The 12,314-nt window shown below is 43.3% G+C and overlaps 1 protein-coding gene across 2 annotated transcripts in view; it reads left to right on the plus strand.

Annotated features, from left to right (window-relative positions):
• Window positions 1-12,314, plus strand: part of TMEM108 (transmembrane protein 108) — a 1,101,397-nt gene that overhangs the window by 282,393 nt on the left and 806,690 nt on the right. The gene's annotated exons all lie outside the window — the stretch shown is intronic.

Here is a 12,314-nt window from a genome sequence, read left to right on the forward strand (position 1 = left end):
CAAGGTGGATCCCATCAAGATGTTGATCCTTCACCACCTAGACAGTCACCAAAGCACCTGATCAAACAAATTAAGCACATTCAAAATCCTGCAGCTCGTATTTTGGCGGGCATTATGAAGTTTGAACATATCTCTCCAATCCATAAGCTCTTACCCCGGTCTGTTTTTCCAAATGCAAGAAGAATGTAATTGCTGGCAGACTCCCTACCTCCTCAGCCTCTAAATGGTGCAACATGCCCCCAAACAGTCTAAGATAAAAAAGGGTATTTGCAGTTCAGATAGAAACATAAGACCTTTTCATTCATACAGTCATTAAATCTCACACCTGACCATCAGGGCCCCCTTCAAACTAACCATAACTATTGGGCTGCTCGGCCTAACCTACCAGTGAATGTAGAACATATTTTGCCCATTCATTTATGCTGACTTAACTCTTACCAAAACAATGTGGTATTTACTTAAAATCTCTATTGTAAAAGATGCATTGCTCCAGAAAGGTGGCGTTATGTATCACAAATGGAAACTGTCACTGTGACAGAATGCCATCTGTGAAGTTGGAATGGACTGAGATTTTTTTATTTTTTATTAATAAAATGATGCAGTTAGATCTGTCTCTCAAAGTGAGGTCTGCTAATCAGACCCTCCTTTAGAAAAGCTCCCTGCTGAAAGGCATAATGAAATGTTGTAACTCTACTGGGCCTGTCTCTTGAGACCGCTCAGCAGCTGCCTTGTAGTTTGGCCATATGGCAGAACAAAGTGACATGTGTATTCCTACAACAGACTGCTGGATTACAAATCTCCAACAGCAGGATCTGCCTTTAACCGTCAGGAGTCCTGATCCTGTTCACAGAACTTGGTGGCAGATGACTCATCTAAATATAAGAAAGTTATGGCATGGTGATCTCTGGGAATCCACAATTATACAGTCCCAAACTGGTGTCACCTTATTGTCAGCTTTTTAGTGGCTGTCCTGTCACGGCCTCCTGTTTGTCCATTGCACCCATAAATAGTCAATTTGGGCACTGCCGAGCAAAAACCTTTGTCTTCACTAAGAAACGTTTGTTACCCTCTAGGAAGACAGGAACTGTCCCTGGGTGGAGGGACAGGTCCAATGCTTTAAAGGACAAGCTCTGCTAGGCCAAAGTAACTCGCACCAAGGTGGTAATGAACAAAAACTCTTTAATGTAGGCAGACAGGAGAAGGGAGACAAGTTAGAAAAGACAAGGGAGAAGCATCAGTCCAAAAAGGATCCCACCATCGTGTATTCTCCCAGCTATTTGACAATTACTTCCCACACTGCCAAACTCACAATGAGGCCCATAGTCAGGTGGGAATTCTGCAGTTACTAGTGGTGGCAAATTGAAGTCCATTGGGTGGAATTAGCACTACTAATATCACCACACTGATAATGAGACACTATGTAAGAAACCCCAAATTGAAACATCCTGCCATACTATATGGAGTTTTCCATTGCTTTCCGAAGTTCGGCTCACGCTCACAAATACCACGAATAAGGTACACTTAAAACTTGGAAATGTCCCAACTCTTGCAGAATCCACAATGTAAGCTCTTTACGGTTGATTGAAACGTGGCTTTATAGCAAAACCAGATTTAAGCTGAGCTCCAGCTGCTCAGTGCCTCACTAATGTGTCAGGTGGAGAGCAAATGTTTGCCCATTAAATGATTATCAATGCATTAACGCATTCTGCCATGCAACTACTGTATAATGGAAGCCCCATTCCCTTTTCTCTCAGTGGAGACAATTCATTAAGTAAACGCACATGAAGATAAATAATCTTTTTAGTGAAGGAAAAGCTTAATTATTATAATCGGACCCAGTCTGTGTTCACATCTAGGTGAGAAACACAAGCACACTGTGCATTAGCTACTTCTGAGCAGGTGGTTGTATTCTCGTCCAGCAAAGTATTTGGATGTTGTGGGTAGGCCGCTCTCCACTGCCAGGGTGCCTTCCATTTGAACTCGCTTTTATTGCATCTCTGGCCCAAACCTGATTGTATTGAAGTTAATAAGACTTAAGCACTATATGGGCCTGAGAGCATCACACAACAAAAAGTGTTCGGTGGATATTTCAAATGAATCGTAATCCCTGGCATTGAGCTGGGCAACCTTTTATAGAATTATCTTCAGCTCGTCTTCCATATATGCAAATTGGTCTTGTCCCACCACCAACAGAAGCAGCCCAACCTGAACCTCTTGGCCATGTCCCCCAAGCAACCACAGGCATACCTCCTGAGATCGGTGCAGCTTGGTTCCCTGTGGTGCAGGGAGAAGGAGACCCACATCCAGGCATACCATCTCTCACATAGGAAGACGCACTGAAACCAATAAGTGATGGATAGAATGCGTTTAATTAGTCATAACCACTGGCTTAGCTCTGCCCAACCTTCCATACCATGAATTTCTGTTTAGCGTTGTGCTCCCTATTAAAGAACCATATGCAAATTAGTCTTGGACATGCCACCATTGGGAGCATTGCAGCGGAGACTGCCTGACTACAGGTTTCCTATGCACAGGAAGCAGCCCAATATATGTGTTGGCCTTATTGATCCATGAGGTGCAGCTTGGTCCCTGTGGCAGAGAGATCAAGGGACTGCCACCTGGGCATAGTCTCCCTCACTTACAGAAACAGACTAAATGCCAAAGTGATGGCTGGAAGATTTTGGATTATTCATAACTGGCATTGCTCCAGATACCTTTCCATACCATCAATGTTTGTCTTGTCATCAGCATTAGAAAGGTGGACCGGCCATATGTAAATCAGTCTTGGTCGTGCTACTAATGGGAGAGGTGAAGGCGGATCTCTTTAGCCAGATTCCCATGTACAATAAGCAAACTGAAATACTTTTTGCCCTTTCTGGTCTTTATCCGTTATGTGTAGCCTGGTTCCTATGGCACAGCGAGTAAGGGACCCATGTCTGGGCATGGTCTGCCTCACTTGGGAAAACAGGCTGAAATCAAAAAGTGATGGATGGAAGGTTTGGGGATAATTATAACCACTTGCATTGCTTTTAGAAACTTCCCATACCATTGTGTTTTATCTTGTCTGTGCCATTGCAGAAGGGGATCAGCCATCTGTACATTAGGGCTGGTCCTGCGACCTCATGGGAAGTTCAGAAGAACGTGAGTACTAAAGACAGCACCTCGACGTCTCCTTCATCGCGAGGAGTGCGCTCTACAGATGCACTGCCTGCCTACCTGTAGCATGCTGCTTACCGAGCGTGGGCATATTTCCACTTTTCCCACACACCCCTTCAGCACTTTGAAACGGCCTAGCTGGTGTTAGAAGTGCTTTCTAAGAAACACAGATGAAATAAAGAAGCATGTCCATCCCACTGCACCAGACTTTATAGTGACTCCTTAAATTTCTTGGATTCACTAACAGCGGGCATAGCGTAGCAGCACATGGAGCCAGTCCATACGCATGAAAGGGAGCAATACAAGGGTGAATACATGGTGCAAGACTTGCATGACGGGATAGGGCAGTTTTCAATTCCTTTATAACCATTTTACCAATCTCTTAGTGATGCTAATTCCACTCATTTTAATGAGTCTAAAAGGGAAGTGGGTCTTTGTTTTCTCTCGCAAATCCATGCACGATATGCATGACACCCTTGCTAAAGGGTCTCCTAAGCCCCCGAAACACATGAAGTGCATGTTTTTTATTTATTTAATAGATTTATTTTTATAACGCGCCTAATACCCTGCCTGAGTTCGGTTTCTAAGCACGGATCAGGGATTCGAACCTCTGTTGCTCTGCGTGGTCTTGCTTCCAAGACCAGCGCGTTGCCCCTGTGCTATCCTCTGTTCACATGTGTGTCTGCATTATTTTTGATGGGGTGCACCCCACAGGCTTGAACAAAGAAACTAGTAAACTAGTAAACCAAGGACAGAATGACCTCCCCATGCTTTAATATCAATGGCATTTACTAAGAAGGAACAACATATCAAATGGGAGCGGTAGGTTATCATGGCTCCCCCTAAGCATAACTCATACCTCACTCACTGTTTCTTAGGAGGACCTCGTCCTCAGAGATAGTAGCTTTCCAGGGACTCTGCCTCCCCAACATCAGTGAACTGCTCACACCATCCTCCCACCCAGTGTGTTTCTTGCAGAGTAATGGGACGACACCCTCTCTTGTCTCTGCTTCTCTCTCCAATGGCATATGTGCTCAGGTGAGCTGGACCATGGTGCTCAACCGGTTCTCTCCAGTAGAGAAAGCTATGCAGGCTTCCTGCCTGGTTCAGTGCTAATGATAATAATGGGCTGCCACTCTCTCTTGTCTCTGCCTCTCTCTCCAATGGCATATGTGTTCAGGTGAGCTGGACCATGGTGCTCAACCGGTTCTCTCCAGTAGAGAAAGCTATGCAGGCTTCCTGCCTGGTTCAGTGCTAATGATAATAATGGGCTGCCACTCTCTCTTGTCTCTGCTTCTCTCTCCAATGGCATATGTGCTCAGGTGAGCTGGACCATGGTGCTCAACCGGTTCTCTCCAGCAGAAAAAGCTATGCAGGCCACCTGCCTGTTCAGTGCTAATGATGGAAGCTGTCTACTGATCCCCAGGATGTAAGGACTCGCATTTCCCTAGTGCCCTTGTTGATTTTGCAGACCTAGGCTCTCATTCAAAGCTCCATGGCATGTTCGCTCCCACACTGTCCACGATCACGGCCCTTGTGATCTCACTTTAGATCTCCACTACCTGGTTGCTCCATAGGGGCCATCTCCTTCCTCTGTGTTGCTCTGTTACTATGCTGTGGCACCATGGACCATGTGGTCCGAGAGCTCAATGAGAACCTAGAGTCCTTTGTCCACCTCTCTGTCCACCCTCTAGCAGGCATTGTCCCTAAGGGAGGTAGGGTCTCAGGCTAGGACTCCCTATGACTATTCAGACTTCTCTCCTCCCTTCTTCTGCAAAGACTCGACACGAGAAAGAGCCCCAACAAGAACAAAAGACATTTGTTCATCCGAGGAAGACTCGCTCTATCACTCACTCTGTGATGTCTTCACTTTGACGCCCATCAATCATACATCAATTGTCCTTGAAGAGAGGAGAGGGTTGGGGAGGGGCAGTAAAACCACATGCCTCAAAGGCCCGCCTTTTCTAACCGAGAGAAAAATGTCATCTTCCCCTGCCCAGACCAGTCTCACCTGTGTAGTCCATAACATAGTAGGCTTTGGGTGATCCTTTTCCCTCTCACTGGCAGCCATCTAAGAACACCCATTTAGACAATCCATCAGCACCCAAAATGGTGTCCTCCTGGGCTTGAAAAAACAGGCAGACAGCTCATCCAATCAAAAACTCTTACAAACTTACTACAACAAACAGCCACACATCCCTCTCCAAATGACCCTCCTTCGCACAGTCCACAGGTAAATCTAGATTATTTTCCTCCACTTCTAGGTTGAGCCTACCCCTGCAGTTGCAGTCCTCTACCAGAAGGAGGAGCTCTTACCCTCACTTCTGAATCTGCAGTCTGGATCCTGGGCACTAACATAGCCCTGTTCACCACAAACCTGACTTCTAGGGTGGCCAGATGACTCCATGTCCTGGAGGACACCCTACTCCATTCCTTCACTTACAGTTATCCTTAGTTTTACTCAATTGAAGAACCCCAACAGCAATTGATGGAGAAAGGAAAGCCCAATTCTAAGACATGGTGTAACTCCTGTGGCAGGGAGTCTTCTGACCACCCTAGATATGACATACATGCACATTGTAGTTACAGAGTTTGTGATTGTACAGGGATGCTATCTTTACTGCACCACAGCATAGTTATGGCTGGTAGCCTTCAGGGATCTAGTGACATTGCAAGCTTGTAACCGAACTACCCATTAGCCTAATAAAGTTACTATCCTTGAAGTTTGTGTGTTTGTCTTTTTGCTGTTTCTGTTTTTGGGACTGTCTTACGCTATATATACCCTCCTCTTCACATTGCAATGTGACGGAAAATATTCAGGCCCAGAGCAGTGGTCGAAATGGTTGGGAACGCTCGGGAGCAGCGTTCCACTACTTTTATTTTTCACTGTTAACAGCTCCACTAGTTTTTGCAATGATTTTCACTGTCCTGGAACTGTTCTTTGTGAAATTAAAACACAGTTCTCCACTTTACCACCCGTTATCAGTTACAGGTAAACTGAAGTCTGTTTCAACTCAATTGGCTGTCAAACAGCATGACTGCAACCCTCGAAAAATGTATTGCACACTGCTCCCTTCCTACTCTACCCCCTGCCGGAGTCTCAGTTCCACTACTTTTTTGGTACACATCTACTTCTGACCCAGAGCAGATTGCTGTCATTTTTCTCAGTTGGGCTTGCAGTCAGCATACACAGACAGATGCTAATATGCTAGCTTGCTAGAATACAGCATATGATATGTATTGTAATAAATCAAGCGGGACGCATGGAGTACATTATATAGCTTCTTCCCGTCAGATATGTGAATTGACGTGAAGAACCCCTTAGGGGGACTAGCATAATTCCTCAAAGTATCTTAAAGCTGTGTGAGGTCTGTCTAAGTCAGATGAATGTTCAGCTGTGTGTCATTTAAAATGCGAGTCTTTGCACCATGGCAGCATTTGCATTTTTCAGAGGCAACGGCTCTGCCTACCCGTTCACAAGCCCTCTCAGAAATGGACACCTTTGCATCTTTCCTGGACATAGACGGCATTGCTGCTTGTTACTTGTTAGCCAGACTTCTCTCAAAAGCCCACGCGGCTTCATCTACAGGTAAACGGCATGTGGGAGGCTCCTGTGCCACCCTGGAAGATTTCAAAACATAATCCTGGCTTAGGTTAGCAAAGCCTTCTGTTACTACTTCATGGTAATGGCATGTGACTGGCATGACAGAGAGCTTTCCAGCAATGCCAATGAGGTGTGCCCTCTCTCAAATACAGTTCCGTGATCCAATATTGGCTATCAATGCCAATACTATATTATTAGTTTGAAGCACCAACTTTGTCAGTTCTTGCGATAGAACGTTTCCTAGCACATCCATATCCTAGATCTTTTAACTTATCTCAATTCTTTGTGGCTTATACTTTACACACCTCTTTAAATGATAGACAGTTTCAATATCTCCAAAAAAGTCACTGTCCTCATCTCGATGTCTACCAACCCGGAATAAATGTCCATTTAGCCGAGTGTGACCAGTGCGAAATTGATTATCTCACTTTTGGACGAGTTATCTGTTGTTGGTGTGCCGCTGGAGCAAGCCAAACGCGCGCACGCGCGTGTGTGAGTGCGTGCATCTTTGTGTGTGTGTGTGTATGTGTGTGTTTCGCACCTCACGTGTTTCCTCTGGGGAAGGGGCATTACATTGTGCATAATACAGTTATTCTTGCATTATACTCCTAATAACATAGCTATTGAGATAGTTTGTTCTTTTAAATCTGTTTATCATAAAGAAGGAGTCATTTGGGAAAAGGAAAAGGTGCAATATCATACCCTTATTCAAATATTGTAAAACATGTCTACCTTTTGAACCACTAGCCTCACCTTTCCCACCAAATCTCCATGTTATTATTGATCCCATCCCTCCTTCACTTCAGTGAATCTGTACATCAATCATATCCCCGCTCATTCACGGCTTTGCTGCTACAACTCATTACCTAAAATTCATGTGTGCCCAAAAAACCACGCTATTTTAATTTCAATTCCTAATTTGAGTCATTTATTGCACCACAATTGTATATATCTCACAAAACATCAATTCTAAGTGATGGAAAGTTTTGAATATCTTTCACTGCACTGATTGACTCTGTCCTAATGACATTCCATATGGAGTGTTATTTAACTCAATGATTTTCTGCACATGACAGAATGTAGCCAAAATGTCTGCCGTGCTTGCAGATGTGGTGGGAGGCAGATGAGTACGTCATCCATAACTTCTGCCCCTCCCCGGCCCAATACCGCACAGGTGAGAAACGTTACTCACCGAGACAACCGTACCGTCCTTATTCCAGGCAGGTACAGCAGAATGTGGACACAATTTGAGCTGAAGATGGCAAACGCTTTCAAGCTAATGATGTAACAGTAACAAGCACATGCATTTCACACAAAGCAAACATGCACTTCACGTGCTGAACACATAACCTAGGTAAAATATGCATTTAACATGAAGAATATTAGCATAGAATCCACAGACATGAAAGACCATTAGCATGATCAATGTATAAGCTGAATGCAACATGAACGACACATGAATATAGCTCACTAACATCGAAACAAGAGTGTAATTAGGCAGCCATCGTCTTAAAAAGTGCAGCATACTTTAGAATTTGCAAAGAATACATGACCTCATGGCAGCTCGAAAAGCTGACTCCACAGAAATACAGATCCGGCAGAGCTCAGACGGTAGCTGACAACTAGTGCCAAGTTTAGGGAGGATAGGAACCGCGGAATGAAGGCACAAGATAACAGTTCCCAGGACGCACTCAGTATACTTCCGATTCATTAAAGGTTTATAAGAATGCAAACAGTATTTGTTAGCCAGGTGCAATAACACCGTAACCTAAAAGACTCCATGAAGAATAACTCAAGCGTGTATCTGGTGGCAACAGAAAACATGACACACACATTAATATTAGCTAAAAACCCAACAAATAGAAGGAAATTCAGGTTTCTTACATGGTATCCAAGCATGTGATCCATCACTGGAGAACACTGACTATAAATTAGAAGCCAACGTAGATAGGACAACTGCAATACTCCCTAGACACACACATGGAATGTGAGCTGCTACACAAGGCCAAGTGCAAAGAGATTGCCTGGTCTCATGTCCTAGGAATAAGGGATGCTAACTTTTAATTGAACAAAGGACAGTCCATGGGCTTCTCTCCCCCTACTCCCTGTCGGCTCATATCTTGATGACCTGTCAAGTGTCCAAGGTTGGTTGGCAAGGAGCCAACCTATCAGAACCCCAAGTGTCAGGCTGCCCACCAAGTAGTAAGCCAACCAATTATGTGTAGTAGAAATTATGTACTTTTCAACTTATCAATATAGGAGTGGACCCAGATGGAGCCATCAGATTTCTATAACCCAATGAAATGTTTAACCCCAGTAGACAAACCCATTAACCTATCCCTGTTCCCCGTAGGTTTTATAAACTGTGACTATGTTATGACATCATTGATGGCGCACTTGAAGTACTTACATGTCGAAAGTAACAAGATGTGATGCTTGTATGCTGTCCCGGCTTTTGGTTCATGACAATAAAGCTGGATTTTGCTTTGCACTTTGTCTACTCTGTCTTTGAGACAGGTTTGGACTGACTCTGATTCCCCTGGGTCTATTTGGGACTGTTGGGGCCACCTTAACGGATGTATCATTAGAAATTCTATCCTTGTTATTATCATCAAATCTAGGAATCCTGCATGCTATTCCTGGTTTTGATCTTACCGTATACATGATTAAGAACTCCCTGTTTTTTCCTGGCTTACTCAAATGCATTGACTGTAATTTCACCATTATCTCCCCTTTTTTAAATTCTTCTTAAAATCCCATAAAGGTGTTTGGTATCTCAAATTACCATAATGACAAACTGACTTCATCCCTATTTTGGATTATAATTATTGTACTTACATTTAATTCCCTTGCTTTGCCCAAAATAAGAAAGGCAAAAGTCCTCCAGTGTTTCTCCTATTTCTCTGATAATATGTATGGGTTAAGTTGGATACTTTCTTTTACAGTTTTTCATTTTCAAGTGAAGTGTTTTTGCACCAGTATTTAAAGTTTAGCATAGGGTGCCTAATCTCTAACAGCATTTCACCCCTACAATTCTATGATACTTTTCTTTAGATAACGCACATCTTGGAATTTTGTGTTTCAAAGAAACCATTTGCAATGTGACGCCCATTGAGAAGACAACTTCTGATAATTATGTGAGTGAAGCATGGTATCGAGCAGTAGACATAGACACATTGGATACAAGTTTCAAAAACGTTTATTTACGAATTTGATTGAGATGGTAGAATTCCGAACTGGACCTAACTGTAAAATGAGAGTAATCTCGACCATTAAACAATAACAAATACGTCCAAGTCAGTCTGGTCAAAATAAAATGGACTATACTAAGAAAACCTAACCTTGCCCTCCGTCTCAAGATAGCAAATGTGTTAAAGGAATACAAAATAGTGTGCCAGAAAGAAATGTCAGAATGGCTTCAGTACCAACTCCCTATCCCAGGTTCAACCCCACGGGGTCTAGAGAGTCTCTCAATAAACAAAGGATAGGTGGATGGCACAGTTCTGTCAGTCTTGCACATTTGGCTTACTGGTACAGTTCAACAGTTCAATCTTAGGCTTTCAACTTCTGGTAGCTGAATCACTTCCTTCGGATTCCCCCGCCTTGTCATCAGTACTCAGTACACATGCTTTCAATTTCTCACAGTTATGCACAGGCTTCCCTCTGCCGGGCTCGAGCCTGTCTTGCTCTTCGTGGGGGTTCCCTTCCCCACGTTTTATGTGGGATATCTTTCACTGTCAAGGACTTTTGAAACTGCAAGGAATTTACATGGACCTCTGTACGACGACTTCGACCTCTCTTTCAATAATCCTTCAATTCACAATCCATACTAATCTTGTGACACCAATACTTCTTGGTACTTATAATTCTTGCTCTCTTTAGTCTGCCCTCTTGGCCTGTTCAAAGATTTGTGTGTAACACCAATACCTCTTGGTATTTCTTTTTCCCCAATCCATCTTGACACTTGATCTTATTCTGTTTTGTCTTTTCCAAAGTTCATATTCAACACCAATACTTCTTGGTATTTCTTTCCCACCAATGCTTCTTGGTACTTGTAGTTCTTATGTTTACCTTTTGCCCTCTTGGCATATTTCACATTTCACATCTTCTCTTGAAGCACCAATACCTCTTCGTACATGCAATTCTTATTCTCTTTCACTTGCCTTCTTGACCTTTTAGTTCTTATATTTTACTTTTTGAGCCTGTGGCCTATTTCACAATTCCTATATTTCATTTTCCTCTTGTTCAACTTTCTTTCCTTTGATCTCCGCTTGTAATATCTTTCAAAAAGTTAATAACATTTCACAGAGACTTTCGAATGTGCAACTTCCTCTCACAGGACCACTCTGCTACTGTGTATCCTTTTTTTACAATTGTTCTCTTCAGTCGCGTTTTATTGGCACACATGCAGCCTTCAACTTTCAAATCACAGTCACTTTCCCTTTAACATCAACCAGACCTTTGTTGCCCTCGATAAATCACCGGTTGTGTTAAATGTATTTCTTTCATCTTCTTCCTGCAGCTAAAGGCTGTTACCAATGCCTCCTCTGCTGCTCCCTACTCCTCTGTTCACCCTGGAGGGTCATGTGCTGTTTCCTGGCACCTTGAAGGTTTCTTTCCTCTGCTCGCTTGGCTCTGCTTTTCAAACACTCACAGCTTCCCGAAAGCGTGGAAATCTTAGCTAGCTTTCTCTCTATCCTCTCAACTATTAATCAGCCCATTGGCCTTCCAACTCCCGCAGCCTGGTTCACCTCAGCCTCGGAAGAGCTGTTCCTTCTCGTACATTATTAGAGCTACATGCCTGACTCTGCCTGGCTTCATTACAGGTACAGAGCCAATGCAAGTCAGGGGATGTAATCCTTCTGACCTCATTCCTCCTCTTCCTCGGTGCAGTACTTTTGTCAAGACAAAGTGGGGAGGATTTATGGGCTTTGTAGTTTCCCATAATATAAACAAGGGATGGGGGTTAGATGGGTTGTGGAAAAAGGGAGATACCATGTCTCACCATTGGGTGTTTCTCTGACACAGCCCCTACCCAGCTGATGCTCCCTCGCTTTTCCACCCCCAGGGTCGGAATCCAAAAGTATGGCCTTTCTCTGGCCATCTGAGTACAGGATTCCCGAGGACTAGGTTGTGAAACACCCTCTGGTTTTTCACAATACCTTTGTGTAACATGCTGAAGCCACACCTATCCAAAGCCCAAACTGTACCTTAGGTGGCTCTCAATATGGTTCTCATTAGCTTCATTCTCAAGTAATATGTACTAGGTATACTTTCCTCTGGTCTATTTCATTTTATCATCTGATCTAACAGGATCCCTAAATATTTAAAGAATGTTACTTCTTTAATTTGTGTTTTTTAAAGTATCAACTGTAGGGTTTCAACGTATTTCTTAGTTTTCGTTTTGATCATGGATATTTTAAATTCCCAGTTTTTGGACCAATTTTCAATTATCCTCATGGCATTTTATTTATTCTCTCACTTTTTGTTCCATTTACTTGCACCTGAAGCAAATAACAAGTCAGCGCTATAAGATCATTTGTATTTTTGTATA

This window comes from Ambystoma mexicanum, chromosome 2q (genome assembly GCF_040938575.1).
Source record: "Ambystoma mexicanum isolate Mex_15411 chromosome 2q, UKY_AmexF1_1, whole genome shotgun sequence".
NCBI classification, from domain to species: domain Eukaryota; kingdom Metazoa; phylum Chordata; class Amphibia; order Caudata; family Ambystomatidae; genus Ambystoma; species Ambystoma mexicanum.